Source organism: Rhodamnia argentea, unplaced genomic scaffold (genome assembly GCF_020921035.1).
Source record: "Rhodamnia argentea isolate NSW1041297 unplaced genomic scaffold, ASM2092103v1 Rarg_v2.67, whole genome shotgun sequence".
NCBI classification, from domain to species: Eukaryota; Viridiplantae; Streptophyta; class Magnoliopsida; order Myrtales; family Myrtaceae; genus Rhodamnia; species Rhodamnia argentea.
The window spans coordinates 1-7500 of NW_025955914.1; the positions used below are offsets into that span (position 1 = coordinate 1).

At 32.3% G+C, this 7500-nt stretch overlaps 1 protein-coding gene and 3 non-coding genes across 4 annotated transcripts in view; 2 read left to right on the forward strand and 2 right to left on the reverse strand.

Moving 5' to 3' along the window:
• Nucleotides 1-809: 809 nt before the first annotated feature.
• LOC125313563 (ATP synthase subunit beta, chloroplastic) overlaps nt 810-7500 on the reverse strand; it is a 9794-nt gene continuing 3103 nt past the window's right edge. Inside the window, exon 1 of the mRNA XM_048273228.1 lies at nt 810-7500. This exon is cut by the window's right edge and continues 3103 nt beyond it. The gene's annotated coding sequence lies outside the window, so the exon portion shown is untranslated.
• Nucleotides 917-1003, forward strand: TRNAS-GGA. The gene has a single exon. It is a non-coding gene; the product is annotated as a tRNA-Ser (tRNA).
• On the reverse strand, nt 2036-2108 carry TRNAT-UGU. The gene has a single exon. It is a non-coding gene; the product is annotated as a tRNA-Thr (tRNA).
• On the forward strand, nt 4078-4150 carry TRNAF-GAA. The gene has a single exon. It is a non-coding gene; the product is annotated as a tRNA-Phe (tRNA).

Sequence of the window (7500 nt, forward strand, 5' to 3'; positions counted from 1 at the left end):
CCATCTCTGTAATAGGTAAATGCCTCTTTTTCTCCTGAAGTTGTCGGAATTATTCGTAATAAGATATTGGCTACAATTGAAAAGGTCTTATCAATAAAATTTCCATTTATCCTCGATCTAGGCATAGATAGCAATCCATTCTATAATTCTTTTCATTAACTCTCGTGAGAAAATGATCCCACAAACAACGGAATTGTATAGTACGAAATAACATAAAAACAGACTCATTAAAAAAAAAACTCATAAAAAAAGATATGACCTTCTACTCAAATTCTTTCTTTTTGATAGGAATCAAAAAGAAGAAATATTGAAATCCGATTGGATTTAATCCAAATAAAATATTCGATTTCATACAAATCGAGTAGTATATTAATGAATAAGGGGAGCTATTCCGATTCCATCAAAATGGAAGAATCAAAGAATTTTTCCTACAGATTAAGATAATTCGAGAAGTTTTGATTTTTTTATGATCAAAAGAGGAAAAAGAATCGAATAATCATTCTATGATGAAAATAGAATAAACGCCCATTTTGTGTTGTGTGCATACCAGATATACACTATCCAATCAAATAAAAAAAAAATTCATGGGATGATTTATGAATTTTTAATCAATCTCCGAGGTTGAGAGATCGAAAACTCGAAAGGAATTTTTGAATTTAATTCTTAGGAAAATGGAATTTCCTAGTCTAAATAGAATCATGATAGAAAAGGATCCATCAATCATAGTCGAAAAAAAAAAAATAGATAGACCGATCCGTTGATTCCTTACAATTCATTGATTGAATTTCTTTAAAAAAAAATATCACAAAGATGAAAAGTTTTTTTTTAGTTTTCTAATTGATTGTCCGCAACTATCTAAGAATCGAGTATGAATGACTCGCTATTCATTCGGTTGCTGGGACATAATCATTATGTAGGAGAGATGGCCGAGTGGTTCAAGGCGTAGCATTGGAACTGCTATGTAGGCTTTTGTTTACCGAGGGTTCGAATCCCTCTCTTTCCGTACCTTAAAACTAATTTACCAATGTTACTAACCACAATGTATCAAATAACAACGCATATCCTGATTCCAAAAGTTCAAACTTTCTTTGATATAGATTCGATATTCCTAATTTCATTTCTGTGGTACGTCAAATACTGGAAAGAGCGGGCAAGGGATGAAATCTCCCTACTGATTATGATACATTAATGGAAAAATCCCCTGAAAATCCCCTTATCTTACGTCCTTTTTTATTTTTACTTATCTGATTTTTATTTTTACTTATCTGAAAAGGGTCAAATTGTCCGAACCCTTCTTATTTTAGTTAGGTTTAAGTCTGACGAGAATAATATTCTACGACTAGCAATTCATTTATTTTCAAACCGATCCATTTACTATCGATTATTTGATTGACTAATCCTTTATATTGAAATGGGTGAAGAGTCAAATGTTTTGGCATTTCCTCATGGGGGGATGAATCAAGAAAATTTTGAATCATAGCTCTCGATTTTTGATCATCCCTCGCCGTAATAATATCTCGTGGTTTGCAGCGATAACTTGGTATATCGACTATACAGCCATTAACTAAAATATGTCTATGGTTAACTAATTGACGGGCTTGAGGAATAGTCAAAGCCATACCCAATCGGAAAAGGATGTTATCCAAACGCATTTCAAGTAATTGTAGTAAAACCTGACCTGTTGACCCTTTTGCTTTTCCAGCGATACGAACGTATTTAAGTAATTGTCGTTCTGTAAGACCATAATGAAAACGCAATTTTTGTTTTTCTTCTAAACGAATACGATATTGAGATTTTTTCCCAGAGCGCGATTGGTTTCTAAGATCGCTTCCGGCTCTAGGCCTTTTACTAGTTAGTCCTGGTAAAGCCCCAAGACGGCGTATTTTTTTGAAACGAGGCCCTCGGTAACGCGACATAAAGACTCCTTTCTTTTTGAAATTTCATAAACCTAAAATAAAACTGAACTAAATTAAATGATAAATGAATAAAAAGAAAAAGCAAAACAAAAAAGTGACCTTTGAAAAAAGGGGAAAAAAGCCGGCTATCGGAATCGAACCGATGACCATCGCATTACAAATGCGATGCTCTAACCTCTGAGCTAAGCGGGCTCAAAAATAGTAGAAATTGTACATGTATAGGAATTTAGTAAACTCTTGGGATCTTTTCTATTAATATGAACTATTCATTATTAGCTATTCATAATGAATATGATGAATATGGATTCATATGAATTGAATATAGAAAAGTAGAATATCCAAGAAATATTGGATATTATCGAAGATAAGGATTAATATAAGGATTAATATAGTGATATAGAATTTTGATCTATTTCTCAATTATATGTTTATCAATACTTAATATTAATTAGATAATAAGAAATAAGATTCTCTTTTTCATTTTTGAATTCATCAAATGACATTTTTTTTTTTCTTTTTTTTACTAATTCAATTCTATTACTTTTGATATTATCAATAATATTTTATTACCTAATTAAATTGACTGTTATATCATCTATATAAAAATTTGAAATCGAATCTAACGAAATAGAATCGAACTAAATCGAAATACTAAATAGAATATAGAATAATCGGATTAGAATCTTATTCTACATTCTAGAAAATAGAAATTCTAATCGTTAGAATTTAGAATAGTCATTTTGAACTACTAATTCAAATTAAAATAGAATATGTATTTCTAACTAATATTAATAGTTATATATAATAACTATATATTTATCTAAATTAATTAATATTTTTATATAGTTTATAGAATTCTAAATAATTCGAATTATGTTCGAGTTCTAAATTAATGAAATGATTACTTATAGAAATGATTCGTTATAGCTATTCTAAATGATTAATGTGTATTAAATATACAATTTAATCAATATCCAATTTCGATTTTCTTTTTTTGAGTTCTCTTATAGAAGGTCCACTCTACTCGAAGGAAAGGATAAGATAAGAAGAAAAATGAAAGATTCAATAAAGAGAAATGGATTCCAAACCATAATGAATGAGACATTCCTCTGTTGTCATTCAGAAAAAAAAGAATCGACCCTTCGAGTATTCCAAATTGCATGAGAAAAATGAGAGTAAAAGAGACATATATATTATGATATATATAATATCCATCCATATTGAATTGCGGATACAGAAATAATAGAATTATTTCTGATGGATCAAATGTAGGTCTCCGATAGAGATTAAAGAAGATAGGCAAGAAATTCAAAGAACAAGAAACGCTTTTTTCTATGGTTTATATAGAAAAAGAAAAAATCGGTATCTAATTCGAATAAATGCAGGATTTCCGCATAAATAAAAGGGGGATATGGCGAAATTGGTAGACGCTACGGACTTAATTCGATTGAGCCTTGGTATGGAAACCTACTAAGTGACAACTTTCAAATTCAGAGAAACCCTGGAATTAAAGATGGGCAATCCTGAGCCAAATCCTGTTTTACGAAAACCAACAAAACAATAAGGGTTCATAAAGCGAGAATAAAAAAAGAATAGGATAGGTGCAGAGACTCAATGGGAGCTGTTCTAACAAAGGGAGTTGCCCACGTTGCGTTGGTAAAGGAATCTTTTTCTCGAAACTCGAGAAAGGGAAAGGAGAAATCTATGTACATACGTATACGTACTGAATACTATCTCAAATGATTAATGACGACGGGAATTTTTTAAAAGAAAAGAATTGTTGTGAATCAATTCTAAGTTGAAGAAAGAATCGAATATTCATTGATTTAATCATTTACTCCATGGTCTGATAAATCTTTTGAAGAACTGATTAATCGGACGAGAATAAAGATAGAGTCCCATTCTACATGTCAATACCGACAAAAATGAAATTTATAGTAAGAGGAAAATCCGTCGACTTTAAAAATCGTGAGGGTTCAAGTCCCTCTATCCCCAAAAAAGGACCATTTGACCCCTTAAATTAACGATCTATCCTATATATATATATTTTGAAAATCCAAAAAATTCTAGGGCCTGGATAAGACTTTTTCTACCCCTTTCGTCTTTTTAATTGACATAGAACCAAGTCATCTAGTAAAATGAGAATGATGTGTAAGGAATAGTCGGGATAGCTCAGCTGGTAGAGCAGAGGACTGAAAATCCTCGTGTCACCAGTTCAAATCTGGTTCCTGGCACATACTTAATTTGTATAAGTATCTATTCCATAAATGAAATTGATATCTACAACTTAATTGATATGGATCGACATACATATTCATTAATAGTATAGATCATGATACATCCTTACCCATCTAGGTATCTGGAACTATATTCCTTTATTTTATAGCTATAGCTGAGGAAAATTTCTAGAAAGAGTAGAATATAAAAAGTATCTATACGTAAAATATCCAAATTAGATTCTCTTTTCTCTTCTTTTTGATTTCTTTTGTTCATTTCAGACTGTGTCTCCTCTCGTTCAAATTCAAAATATGAATACTTCATACATATATGAAAGGTTCAATTAGTTGGTTGAAAGACCCAAGCAAAGGTCTAGTCTCAAGGAGTTAATGGATGGGAATAGCCAAGATGGATCTGAGATACAGTACAAATAGAATTCGATCCCTTTGCTTTCTTGTTATTTTCTTTTTTCATATTCTATTTATTCATTCTCTCCTACGCGACCTTCTATGGTGCGTGTAAGTTATGTGCGCGGTACAAAGTTCATAATGTGGAACTCTTTTAATTCATCCTATTGGCTCCAAAATAAAAAGAAAGAAGTATACTCCAAATTTGAGAATTTCAATGAATCCCTAATTGTATTGTCTTTTTTATTTAGCACATCCATATTACGAATGATACTTCAATTACTCCGTTTGATTTCGAAGAGAACATACAAATACTCCTTGAATATATGGAGTTATAGAAATGAGGATTAGTTTCTTATCATTCAATGAGCATCTTGTATTTCATAAAAATTAGGGGCAATATAATCCTTACGTAAGGGCCATCCTATCCAACTTTCAGGCATTAAGATGCGTTTAAGTCGTGGATGAGTATCATAACATATTCCCAACATATCATAAGATTCCCGTTCTTGAAAATCCGCACTTTTCCAAATCCAGAAAACAGATGGAATTCGAGGATTACTCCTCGGGGCAAATACTTTTATGCATACCTCTTCCGTTTGATCTACACCATACTCTATTCTCGTAAGATGATACACACTAGCTAACAGTCCACCGGGTGCTACATCATAAGCACATTGGGAACGTAGATAATTGTAACCATATACGTATAAAATGACAGCAATGGAATGCCAATCCTCAGGCTTTATTTGTAAAGTCTCTATTCCTTGATAATCGAAGCCCAAAGATCTATGAACTAGTCCATGCTTGACTAGCCAAGCAGACAAACGACCCTGCATCTTTTTTATCTCCCGCATTTTGATTTGTATTTTTATTTGTATAAGTAGTTCACATTTACGATGAAATGCAATTTAGGAAGATTAATTTGCTGTTTGTTATTCTCTACAAAGGAATGCTTCCTAATTCACTAATTCGTGGGAAGATACTGAACTTTTGTATTTGAAAAATGTTTCAGGAGGTATCTCTGAAGTAGATGGTGATTGATAGAGTAATCCTTGATTATAATTTCCAGTATGAGTACTGCGTCCAACATGAAACTTGTGATTGGTAGTAAAACACCGATTTTCTTCTTGAGACCTAATTCGATCTTCATAGATTTCTCTAGCTATTTTCTTACGAAGTTTTGTTATAGCATCTATAACTGCCTCTGGTTTAGGCGGACAGCCTGGCAAATAGACATCTACAGGAATTAGCTTATCGACTCCCCGAACAGTACTATAAGAATCGGTACTGAACATCCCTCCTGTAATTGTACATGCTCCCATAGCAATAACATATTTGGGTTCAGGCATTTGTTCATATAATCTCACTAAAGAAGGAGCCATTTTCATTGTTACTGTGCCGGCTGTTAAAATGAGGTCTGCCTGTCTAGGACTCGATCTTGGTACCAGTCCATAACGATCAAAGTCGAATCGCGAGCCTATTAATGAAGCAAATTCAATGAAGCAACAACTGGTACCATAAAGAAGCGGCCATAAACTAGAGAGCCTTGACCAATTTGAAAGATCATTTGATGTAGTTGAAATAACTGAATTTTGGGTTGTTCGAGCAAGTAAGGGAAATTCGATGGAATTCATAACTGTCTCAATGTTATTTTTTTTTTTTTTTTTTTATTGTCTGAATATTCAGGAACTAAGACCATTCCAATGCTCCTTTTCGCCATGCATAAACTAAACCAACAATTAGGATAAGCACGAAAATTAAAGCTTCTATAAATACGGATACCCCCAATACATCGAAACTCATTGCCCATGGATAGAGAAAAACCGTTTCAACATCAAAAACAACAAAAACTAGAGCAAACATATAATAACGGATTCGAAATTGTAACCAAGCATCGCCCATTGGTTCTATACCTGATTCATAACTCGAAAGTTTCTCTGGCCCTTTGCTAATCGGGGCTAAAATTCCGGAAATTAGAAATGCCAAAATAGGAATAACACTTGATATTATTAGAAATGCCCAGAAAATATCATATTCGTAAAGCAGAAACATAGATAAACTCCTATGAGTGTGAAAAATATACCCGATTAGTCGATTCAATTGGAATTAATTGTAAAGTCATCCATAATATCAAATAAATCATTTTGATCGACCTATCTAGTTTCCTTTGTTAACTGGGGTACATGTCTCGTTTAAATATTCATCAATTTGAATCCTATTTACATTAACCTTACTTCGATTTTTTTTTCGATATAGATGGAGTAGTTATAAATAGATAGTGCTCTTATACAAAACAAATAAAATTTTCTCGCTTTCACCTGCCTTCGGATGAATTTTTTCTAACGAAGAAAAGGAATTCAAACAAAATAAAATTCGCATTTTTCTTCGGATTAAAAATTGGAATATTCAAAAAATATTCGAAATGGAAATCGATTTTTTTTATATTAAAAAATATTATTTTATTCTAATTTTAATATACTAGTTAACTAAACTATTCTATTAGTTATAATAAACTAGAATATTAGTTCTATGTAGGGCTATACGGACTCGAACCGTAGACCTTCTCGGTAAAACAGATCAAACTGATTATTATCAAAATGATTCGAACTGTTTCAAAGACCCAACATGCCTTTTTTTTTTGCATTGGGCTCTTTCATTAACTGATCGAAATATCAGTTAGTCCGCCATCTTTTTTCTTGCCAATAAGGAGATGGCTCCATGTGCTCTGATTCATTATTTTGGTTTCGACTCAGGAGCACTACCAAAGTGTTTCAAAGAAGGGTTATCTTGACGTAGGTCTGCTTCTTGCCGAGATTAACCTAAGTTAAATGGAGTCTCTATCGCCCTGCTTAAAGAACCAAATATGAAACTTCATACACCTTAAAGTTCATAGGGAGAAAAGAGAATTTTTGGAGGTCCTTATACTCATTATGCCTAGCATTGAATATACTGGGTAT